The sequence below is a fragment of the Paroedura picta genome, chromosome 5 (genome assembly GCF_049243985.1).
Source record: "Paroedura picta isolate Pp20150507F chromosome 5, Ppicta_v3.0, whole genome shotgun sequence".
In the NCBI taxonomy this organism is placed as follows: Eukaryota; Metazoa; Chordata; class Lepidosauria; order Squamata; family Gekkonidae; genus Paroedura; species Paroedura picta.
The window spans coordinates 19,414,243-19,426,490 of NC_135373.1; positions in this window are offsets into that span (position 1 = coordinate 19,414,243).

Consider the following 12,248-nt stretch of genomic DNA (forward strand, 5'->3'; position numbering starts at 1 on the left):
CGGGAGGTTGCCCACGCTGCCTGCAAAGGATGAGGAAATGGGTTGAGTTCTGTAAAGCCAAGATTTTATTTTACCTTTACGTTGCTGACGCTGTCCGATAGACATTTCTTCATATGTATGATGAATTATTGTTTATGTTAACTTGTGATTATGTTATAGGTTTACGGTCGTACTGTGTATCACCCTTGACCAGGGGTAGTCAAACTGCGGCCCTCCAGAATGTCCATGGACTACAATTCCCGAATGCTGGCAGGGGCTCATGGGAATTGTAGTCCATGGGCATCTGGAGGGCCGCAGTTTGACTACCCCTGCCCTTGATGTTATATGTAAACTGCCCTGAGCTGTATGGGAGGGTGGTATGGGGGGGGGGGGGAAATAGCCGATTATACTGTATAATTCCCCCCTTCAAGGATCGCTGCCTTGTTGTGGCAAGGGGGCTTGCATAGCTCAGTGAAGCTATGAGCTATGCCGTGCAGGGCCACCCAAGACGGACAGGTCATAGCTGAGAGCTCTGACAAAAGGTGATCCACTGGAGAAGGAAATGGCAAACCACTCCAGTATCTTTGTCATGAAAACTCTATGGACAGTTCCAATAGGCATAACGATATGACGCCGGAAGATGAGCCCCCTCAGGTCGGAAGGTGTCCAATATGCTACTGGGGATGAGCAGACGGCTAGTACGAGTAGCGCCAGAATGAATGAAGCGGCTGGGCCAAAGCCGAAAGGACGCTCAGTTGTGGAAGTAACTGGTGGCGAAAAGACAGTCCGATGCTGTAAAGATTTTTATTCCATAGGAACCTGGAACGTCAGATCCATGAATCAAGGCAAGCTGGACGTGGTTAAACAAGAATGAGAAGACTAAACATCGACATTTTAGGAATCAGTGAACTAAAATGGACAGGAATGGGTGAATTTAATTCAGATGACCATCAGGTATACTACTGTGGACAAGAATCTCACAGAAGAAATGGAGTAGCCTTCATAATCAATAAGAGAGTAGGAAAAGCAGTCTTGGGATACAATCCCCAAAATGACAGAATGATCTCAGTTCGAATCCAAGGCAAACCATTCAACATCACAGTGATCCAGGTCTATGCCCCAACCACTGCTGCTGAAGAGGATGAAGTTGATCAGTTCTATGAAGCCCTACAACACCTTATAGAAGCAACGCCAAAAAATGATGTGCTTATCATCATGGGGGATTGGAATGCTAAAGTAGGAAGCCAAAAGATAACTGGGATAACAGGCAAGTTTGGCCTTGGAGTACAAAATGAAGCAGGGCACAGGCTGGTAGAATTTTGTCAAGAGAATACAATGGTCATAGCAAACACTCTTTTCCAACAACCCAAGAGACGACTCTACACATGGACATCACCAGACGGTCAACACAGAAATCAGATTGACTATGTACTCTGCAGCCAAAGATGGAAAAGTTCTATACAGGCAATAAAAACAAGACCAGGAGCTGATTGTGGTTCAGATCATGAGCTTCTTGTTGCAAAATTTAGGCTTAAATTGAAGAAAGTAGGGAAAAGCACTAGGCCACTCAGGTACGAACTAAATCATATCCCCGACGAATATACAGTAGAGGTGACAAATAGATTTAAGGAATTAGATCTGATAGACAGAGTGCCTGAAGAACTATGGACGGAGGTTCGCAACATTGTACAAGAGGTAGCAACTAAAACCATCCCAAAGAAAAAGAAATGCAAGAAATCAAAATGGCTGTCTGAGGAAGCTTTACAAATAGCTAAGGAGAGAAGGGAAGTGAAAGGCAAGGGAGAAAGAGAAAGATACACCCAATTGAATGCAGAATTCCAGAGAAAAGCTAGAAGAGATAAGAATGCCTTCTTAAATGAACAGTGCAAACAAATAGAAGAAAACAATAGAATGGGGAGGACCAGAGATCTTTTCAAGAAAATTGGAGATATGAAGAGAACGTTTCATGCAAAGATGGGTATGATAAGGGACCAAAATGGTAGGGACCTCACAGAAGCAGAAGAGATTAAGCAAAGGTGGCAAAATTATACAGAAGAACTATACAAGAGCGAGCTTAACATCCCTGATGACCACAGTGGGGTAGTTACTGACCTGGAGCCAGACATCCTGGAATGTGAAGTCAAATGGGCCTTAGGAAGTCTGAGCAACAATAAAGCTAGTGGTGGCGACAGCATTCCAGTTGAACTATTCAAAATCTTAAAGGACGGTGCAGTAAAAGTGCTACACTCAATATGCCAGCAAATTTGGAAAACTCAGCAATGGCCACAGGATTGGAAAAGGTCAGTTTACATTCCAATCCCAAAGAAGGGCAATGCCAAAGAATGTTCAAACTACCGCACCATTGCACTCATTTCTCATGCTAGCAAAGTTATGCTCAAAATCCTACAAGCTAGGCTCCAGCAATATGTGGACCGAGAACTTCCAGAAGTACAGGCAGGATTTCGAAGAGGTAGAGGAACTAGAGATCAAATTGCCAACATACGCTGGATCATGGAAAAAGCTAGGGAGTTCCAGAAGAACATCTACTTCTGCTTCATTGACTATGCTAAAGCCTTTGATTGTGTGGAGCACAACAAATTGTGGTAAGTTCTTAAAGAGATGGGAATACCAGAGCATCTTATTTGTCTCTTGAGAAATTTATATGCAGGTCAAGAAGCAACAGTGAGAACTGAACATGGAATCACGGATTGGTTCAAAATTGAGAAAGGAGTTCGGCAAGGCTGTATACTGTCGCCTTGCCTATTTAACTTGTATGCGGAGCACATCATGAGAAAGGCGGGATTAGAGGAGTCACAAATTGGTATCAAGATTGCAGGGAGAAATATCAACAACCTCAGATATGCAGATGATACCACTCTAATGGCAGAAAGTGAAGAGGAACTAAAGAGCCTGTTGATGCGGGTGAAGGAGGAGAGTGCAAAAGTTGGCTTGAAACTCAACATCAAGAAAACAAAGATCATGGCAGCCGGCCCTCTCAATTCCTGGCAAATAGATGGGGAAGAAATGGAGGTAGTGACAGATTTTATTTTCCTGGGCTCCAAGATCACTGCAGATGGGGACTGCAGCCAAGAAATTAAAAGACGCTCCTGGGGAAGAAAGCTATGGCAAATCTAGACAGCATCCTAAAAAGCAGAGACATCACCCTGCCAACCAAAGTGCGTTTAGTCAAGGCTATGGTATTCCCAGTTGCAATGTATGGCTGCGAAAGTTGGACCATAAGGAAGGCCGAGCGTCAAAGAATTGAGGCTTTTGAACTCTGGTGCTGGAGAAGACTCTTGCGAGTCCCTTGGACTGCAAGGCGAACAAACCGGTCAGTCCTAGAGGAGATCAGCCCTGACTGCTCTTTAGAAGGCCAGATCCTGAAGATGAAACTCAAATACTTTGGCCACCTCATGAGAAGGAAGGACTCCCTGGAGAAGAGCCTAATGCTGGGAGTGATCGAGGGCAAAAGAAGAAGGGGACGACAGAGAATGAGGTGGATGGATGGAGTCACTGAAGCAGTAGGTGCAAACTTAAAAGGACTCCAGGGAATGGTAGAGGACAGGAAGGCCTGGAGGATCATTGTCCATGGGGTCGCGATGGGTCGGACACGACTTCGCACATAACAACAACAACAACAACAACAACAACTGTATAATTTCTGATGTATGTTTTATCAGATTTAAGGCTCCCTTGTATAGTATTCACAGCTCATCTCCAGGAGATAATCAATTCTGGAGAAAATGGCTGCTTGGGAGGGTGGATTCTATAGCATTCTCCAAATGCCCCGAAAGTCTCCAGGTATTTGCAAACCCAGAGTTGGCAACCCTATCTCAGAAAGTATGCAGGGGCAGCTCTGCTTAGTACTTGGATGGGAAACCACCAAGCAAGGCCAGGCTGCGATACAGAGGCAGACAATGGCAAGCCACCTCTGAACATCCCATGGCTTAAAAACCTTTGTTGTTGTTAATTGCGAAGTCGTGTCCGACCCATCGCGACCCCATGGACAATGATCCTCCAGGCCTTCCTGTCCTCTACCGTTCCCCGGAGTCCATTTAAATTTGCACCTACTGCTTCAGTGACTCCATCCAGCCACCTCATTCTCTGTCGTCCCCTTCTTCTTTTGCCCTCCATCGCTCCCAGCATTAGGCTCTTCTCCAGGGAGTCCTTCCTTCTCATGAGGTGGCCAAAGTATCTGAGTTTCATCTTCAGGATCTGGCCTTCTAAGGAGCAGTCAGGGCTGATCTCCTCTAGGACTGACCGGTTTGTTTGCCTTGCAGTCCAAGGGACTCGCAAGAGTCTTCTCCAGCACCAGAGTTCAAAAGCCTCAATTCTTTGACGCTCGGCCTTCCTTATGGTCCAACTTTCGCAGCCATACATTGCAACTGGGAAGACCATAGCCTTGACTAGACGCACTTTCTTTGGCAGGGTGATGTCTCTGCTTTTTAGGATGCTGTCTAGATTTGCCATAGCTTTCCTCCCCAGGAGCAAGCGTCTTTTAATTTCTTTGCTGCAGTCCCCATCAGCAGTGATCTTGGAGCCCAGGGAAATAAAACTTTACTCCTCGTCAATCATCTGAGATGGTGCTTTCAAAACAAGCATGAGCAGAAACGGAGGACAAAGGTTGTGTGCGTGCCTATCACACCAAAAGAAACTGCCTTTTCCTGACTCAGACCCAGGTCTGTAGCCAGAAATGTTTTATGCAGGGCAGCATGCGTGGCAAATGAGTACAAGTCGTGGTGAGTGCGTCATTTTTTATTTGAAAGATAGATTCAAATGGGTAGCCTTGTTGATCTGAAGTAGCACAATAAAATCAGAGTCTGACGAAGAGAGCTTGCCCTCGAAAGCTTACGCCCTGAATAAATCTTTGCTGGTCTTAAAGGTGCTACTGGACTCTGATTTTATTATTTATTTGAGTTATGGCTGAACTATGAGACAGATCAAAGTTTCTACAAGGGAACCTTCTACAGCAGAGGTTATGTTGGCAGCGTTTAAGTAGGCTGCTTCAACCAAATATTTTTATTTGTGAAGAGAAACAACGTGTCTCTCAAAAGAGGTGAGAAGAGACGTAACCAACTGTTCTAACTGTTGCCTGCAAGTCACTCACAGCAACTGAGACAAGCCCAGAGAGCCCGTCACTGTGCAAGGGGGACGTGGAGCTGCACACTTCCGTCATTCTTGTTGCCCTATAAGCAAAGTATGATCAAAGCAAGACTGTCTACCCAGAATGCTCGGTGTGAGACACAAGCAGAGCAGATTCTCTGCATTAAGCCAAATCTCAAGCAGAGAGATTTTCCGTCTCTCCCAGGTGTGCTGCTATTAGCTGCACAAAAGGGATGTCCAGTATAATCTCTTCCCTCACCCAACACAAAGGACTGCAAAAACACTTGGCCCAGCGGCTAATCCTCAAACAAACCTGTATTGTTTTTACCGTCATGTTCTTTCTGGATGTAATATGTGCCGAAGCTTTTCCTGTCTCACGGTAGCTGGTACATCAAGGTTCTGTTGACCCCACCTCTGGCGTTTCCTCCTGGCCAACGTGCAAATCTCACCAATGTCTCAAGACCACCTGAATAATTCCGATTCAGGGTGTTTTCCCAATAAACCCATCACAATTTCATTATCAGAGCTCGGTTTGCCCTTTAACATCCTAGAGGGTCTTTTGACAGCTCTTTTAATGCTGTCACCCCCCACATCAGGGCTTCCTGCCGTGTCTCGTGCCCTCCAGATATAAAATTGGCTAATAGACCAGAAACTCACCATTTTCGTTCTCACATTCTAAGAAATCCACCCTGTAATACAGGCTGCCACTCTGGACCCACCTCCCTTCCCACTATTCTTCTGGAGCAGGTAAATATCTTCCTCCTCTTATTTATTTAGGAATCTGTTTTTGGTTTTTTTTTGCTTGTGTGTGAGTTTTGATTGTACCCCAATATTTCCCCCCAATAAATCTTGAGCGTGAGCAAAACTGTTCTCATTATTTTATTATTATTATTATTATTAATTTCCTAGGCCGCCTTTCCGAGATGGGTTCACTGCAGTGTACATAACATAAATTATCCATACAGTTAAAACAATAAAGACATTCAATATTAATAATACATTAACAATTGAAACCAAGGGGAAAGTTCAAATTAACATTGTCAGCCAGAAGGTTTATTCCTGCCAATACATTTATCCCAGGCTGGATATTATTAAAAAGGGGCAGTTTTTTTTTTGGGGGGGGGCATATGTGTTACTGGATCATTGGCCCCAAACAAAAACTCGGGGGAAGAGGGTTTTTCAGGCCTTGTGGAACTGTCCCAGCTCCTACCGTTTCTTCCAGGGAAAGGACCCTGTAAAACATAGGTAGAAAAGATCTTGCATTACCCAGCCTCTTGCAACATTCCCCATAATTCCTTTTAAGGGATCCATTCAAGTAACACTGTTCTGGAGGCAAGCAGGGAGGAAGTGTGCTCCAAATTAGGAAGTCTCTTGTTTAACCAATTGGGACACTGGAGGAGATAATTTGAAAAGCATCTGGAAATGCCTATCCTATCCATGCTAAATATAAATCCCTGATGCCCCCTGCAGGACACCCTTCCTATTCTGTTCAATCATGCACACTGCAGATCTTGCATATGCCAACAGGTTAAACAACAATCCAGTTTGTCTGAAACCAAACATCCCCTCCCTTTATTTACAAACAATGAACAGAGTCACGGAGATCCCCGCCCACGCATTGTCCGACTTTCTGGGTTGCAGTGTGCTAAATACCTGTTTCTTCCTCTGAGCATGAAATGAGGCTTTGCTAACAGAGATCCATACAACTATATACAACCGTAAACCAAAACCGTTTAGAAAGAAAGAAGGAGCAAGAAACCACTTAAAAGTTTACATATTCATTTCAATAGCATTTCCTTTACTGAGGATTTTAGGTCTCATGTTGTGGTTTCTCCGCATAAACTGTTTCTTTTTATGATTGTATGTAGCTTTATGGATATCGGAATTTTGTTGTTGAATAGCCTTCTATTTGTACAACCGTCAGGTGGATCTCCCCAGAAGATCACTTACCCTGGAAAAGATTTCTTTTAGCTAAGCTGTTAGGTTCATGGGTTAGCCAGCTCTAGGGGCTGACCCTCTCAGGTAGATTTACTCGGTGTGCTACTTATGAGTCATGACTGACCAATTGTGCACAGGGTGGAAAGTCCGGGCTGGCGTCAGCATGGCACCAGGACTAATCCCTGCTTATGCATGACATTGCCACCCAATTTACAGGCTCTGTTGCCGCGGCCACCAGCAGAGGCTAGACCAGGGCAGGCCCATGCATACAGGAAGAGCCTGTGCTCCCAGTGCTACAGCGACCGAGGGTAGACCAAATATCCCCCACTTGGCTCCATGGTGGTGCACAGTGCCGTGGGGTCCCCAGGGGCTTGGTGTGCCTTTTTGCAGGAAGGTGGGATTACGGTCTTTCACGATCCCGCCTTCCTGTAAAATGAACCCCACCTCCCGCAGCAGGACAGTTCTCCCGTGTTCTCTGTAATTGGCAGAGCATGATGCTCCACTGCAATGCTCTGACAGTGGCCCAGTGCGGCTGTTGCCATGCGTAAGTCGATTGCATTGCATTTTGTACTTCATATATATCAGAGGCTCTCAACCTTCCTAATGCCACAACCCTTTAATACAGTTCTTCATCTTGTGGGGACCCCCATCCTTAAAATGATGCAAGGGTTCTTTCACAGAAATTAAACCGAAACTGACCAATGGCGTGGAGTTCCATTGTTCATGATTGTATAAATTGTTTTTTGTCCAGAGTTTCTTAGTTCAGTTCTACCTCTTGTCCCACCGTGCTGATCACGCTCTTTTCTGCTGCTCCAGACAGACGAACGCTCTATCTCGATCTACCCCGCAAGGCTGTTGTGTGGATGGTGCCCCCCACCCACGGCCATGCTGCTTGCCCTGCCATGACCCCTGTGAAAGGATCATTCAACCCCCAAAGGGGTACCAACCCCAAGGTTGAGAACCACTGGTTATATATGTTTTGGAGTCTTGCTACCTTTTTCCTCCGTGAAATAGAATTTGATTGTTTGTTTATTATATTTATATACTACCCTCTGCTTGCAGCTCAGGGCAGTTTACAGAGAACATAAGGAACATAAGAATGAGTACAATGTAGTTCAGTAAGGCAGCGACATGCTGTCGGAAGCTGTCTGCCCATGAGGCTGGGAGTTCGATCACAGCAGCCGGCTCAAGGTTGACTCAGCCTTCCATCCTTCCGAGGTCGGTAAAATGAGTACCCAGCTTGCTGGGGGGTAAACGGTAATGACTGGGGAAGGCACTGGCAAACCACCCCGTATTGAGTCTGCCATGAAAATGCTAAAGGGCGTCACCCCAAGGGTCAGACATGACCCGGTGCTTGAACAGGGGATACCTTTACCTTTACCTTAGTTCAGTGAATAACATCTGAGCATAACAACAGCCAAAACAGGAGTATGAATAACATTCTAACTAAGGGCAGCCACATTAGCCTGTTAACTGGGACCCCGTAGGTTGGTCAGATTAGGATTGCCCTGTGATGTCCTTGATGGGCATGTCTGCCTTGGAGGAGGGCTTTTGGCGGCCCAGGACAAGTCGTTGATTCAGTCGACCTCAACAAAATGCCTGGAGGAAGAGGGGACATGATAGACCTCTTTAAGTAATCGAAAAGTTGTCACTTGGAGGAGGGCAGGAGGCTGTTCCTGTTGGCTGCAGAGGAAAGGACACACAGTAATGGGTTTAAACTTCAAGTACAACAATATAGGCTAGATATCAGGAAAAAAAATTTCACAGTCAGAGTAGTTCAGCAGTGGAATAGGCTGCCTAAGGAGGTGGTGAGCTCCCCCTCACTGGCAGTCTTCAAGCAAAGGTTGTATTCACACTTTTCTTGGATGCTTTAGGATGCTTTGGGCTGATCCTGCGTTGAGCAAGGGGTTGGACTAGATGGCCTGTATGGCCCCTTCCAACTCTATGATTTTGCAGGCCTTGCAATATTTTGTCATGAAGAAACTGGCATTTCTGTTCTTGCTGCTCTCCAAATCCCAAGAAACCCTCGAGCAGGCTTTCTGTGATGGCTGTGGAAGGGTTTTCTGAACGGGTGGAAGTGAATAGTAGTAGTAGAAATTTTATCACGGTTTGCACCAGACATATAACAGGGGAAATTATATAATGCATCCCAGATAAAACATAATGTTAAAATACATACATACATACATAATTATTAAAAGTTACTTTAAGAGTGAATAATTTTTTTAGATTTTAAAAATTGTTTAACATTTATCAGGTGACATGAACCATATATGGTCATGTTGACCCGCCCATCCCCTCTCAAAATGACTGGTGAGGGGCCTGGAGGGGGTGGGAAGGGGTGGGACCCCCGGTGGCCGTGTCCACAGCTCTGCTTCCCAACTGTATTCTGCACAGTTGTGCTATTTCAAGGGGTTTCTGAAAGCCTGAAGAATGTTTTAGGGGCTTTTCAATGATAAAAAACATGAGAAAGGTGCCCTGGAGTACGTGCTTCTTAACAGCAGCTGGCAGAGTACAAAGTCTTATTTACAAGCCAGCCAGGTTGTGTGTGTGTTTTTTTAAATAATTTGCTTCCCCAAATGGATCCAGGAGAAAGGTCAGCCCCAGCCATGCTCTGGCCTTGGGTGGGGGGCTCTCCGGCTTCTCCCGGCCACAGAGAACCAGCTCTTCAGTAATATCAGGGAACCAGCTCTTTAGTAATATCAGGGAACCAGTTCTATAAGAACCAGCTCTTCAGTAATATCAGGGCTCTCTCAGCCTCACCTCCCTCACAGGGTGTCTGTTGTGGGGAGAGGAAAGGGAAGGCGATTGTAAGCCACTTTGAGACTCCTTTGGGTAGAGAAAAGCGGCGTATAAGAACCAATTCTTTTCTTCAGTAATATCAGGGCTCTCTCAGCCTCACCTACCTCACAGGGTGTCTGTTGTGGGGAGAGGAAAGGGAACGCGACTGTAAGCCACTTTGGGCCTCCTTTAGGTAGAGAAAAGCAGCATATAAGAACGAATTCTTTTCTGCAGTAATATCAAAGTGTCTCATAGTGGCTTACAGTCACCTTCCCTTTCCTCTCCCCACAAAAGACCCCCTGTGAGGGAGGTGAGGCCAAGAGAGCCCTGATATTACTGAAGATGAAGAAGAGTTGGTTCTTATATGCCATTCTTCTCTACCCAAAGGAGTCTCAAAGTGGCTTACAGTCGCCTTCCCTTCTCTCTCCCCACAACAGACACCCTGTGAGGAAGGTGAGGATGAGAGAGCCCTGATATTACTGCTCGGTCAGAACAGTTTTACAGGGCCGTGGCGAGCCCAGGGTCACCCAGCTGGCTGCATGTGGGGAGCGGGAAATCAAACCCGGTTTGCCAGATTAGAAGTCCGCACTCCTAACCACCAGACCAAGCTGGCTCTCTATACCAAGCTGCCTTTATTGGCTCCTGTACATATTTCATAAGTGTAATTGTGTGTATTGAAACCAGACCTTTGGAGAAGGCCCTATAAGGGCCAAAACGCATATATTGGTTCATATCGTGCATAGCACATTGTTTTACAATAGCCTATGGGCTGTATATATGTTTTTAAGTCCTAAAGGTTTTTTTGAAATTGTGCACAATGAAAGTTATATCATCTTAACATGAATGCAGACATTCAACCTTTGAACATCCTAACAGTCATCAGTTGGGTTTTTATGGTTCCAGTTCCATTTCCCCGTTTGTTTTTTGTTTCAGTGCTTGGCCAAGCCCTGAATCCTGGGTTTCTTATGCACGCACGTCTTACTGCCAATTTTCAGAACTTGACTTTGGATTCTGTGCTTGATTTATATTTCATTCTTTTTTCTGCAGCTGCAATAAAAACATGCACTTTAAAAAACTGGGGTGGAACGTCACTGGGGTGACATATTGGGGTGATGTTCTCTTAAAGCTGTTCTCACAGAGCAGTTCCCTTAGAGCTCTCTCAGCCTCAACTACCTCACAGGGCATCTGTTGTGGGGAGAGGAAGGAAAGGTGATTGCAGGCTGCTTTGAAAATACTGTTGTTGTTGTTAGGTGCGAAGTCGTGTCTGACCCATCGCGACCCCATGGACAATGATCCTCCAGGCCTTCCTGTCCTCTACCATTCCCCGGAGTCCATTTAGGTTTGCACCTACTGCTTCAGTGATTCCATCCAGCCACCTCATTCTCTGTCGTCCCCTCTAAGGAGAATACTTAGGGTAGTAAAAAGTGGGGTATAAATAAACCTCAGCTCTAAATCCTCATGGTTCAGGTTTTGCGCACGTATTTAAGCATTAGTTCCTTGAATGAAAGGGAACAATGTTGAAACGGGCCACACTTTTATGCAACTAACAGGCAGCTTGGAGGTCATATTTTAAAGTTACTTAAAAATTATTAGGGCCCGGTTTATGCTACTTGCTGAAAATACTTGAAAGGCTGACACATAGAAAATGGAGCAGAGTTGTTTTCTGTTTCCCCAGTGGGTTGACCCAGAACCAATGGGTTGAAATTAATTCAAAACATCTGGAAGAAGTTCCTGACAGAGTGGTTCCTCATGGGAACAGGCTTCCTCGGGAGGTGGTGGGTTTCTCCTCCTTTGGAAGTTTTTAAGCAGAGACTAATCATCTGGCAGAAATGGTAATTTGGTGAACTTAGGTAGATTGTGAGCGAGTGGGCAGAAGGGCATCATCTGGGCATGGAATTGGGCTCACTGTGGGTGGGCTGGTAGTTGTGAATTTCCTGCACTGTGCAGGGGCTGGACTAGATGACCTTATAGGTATATTCCAGCTCTATGATTCTATGAAACTAGGATCTTATTATGTAATTTTTGCATCATTAAATGTGTCATGTTAATACACTTTGCTTCAGTTCAGATTTCTGGCTGGACCCACAACCCAAATTGTACTGTACTGTTTACTGGCCTGCTGCCCCAGCGAAAAAGTGATATAATGAATAACGTAAAGAAAAATCTCCATACAGAGTTTACTAGATTGGACTCGCTTCTTCCATGAACCCAGGCATCCAAAGTGTCTGATCAGGGGTAGTCAAGGTGCGGCCCTCCACATGTCCATGGACTACAATTCCCATGAGCCCCTGCCAGCATTTGCTGGCAGGGGCTCGTGGGAATTGTAGTCCATGGACATCTGGAGGGCCGCAGTTTGACTACCCCTGGACAAATGTTAAATGTTGGGTTTTGTCTTTGTTTTACAATACAAAAACTTTTAATGGCATCCACAATACCAAACAATATAC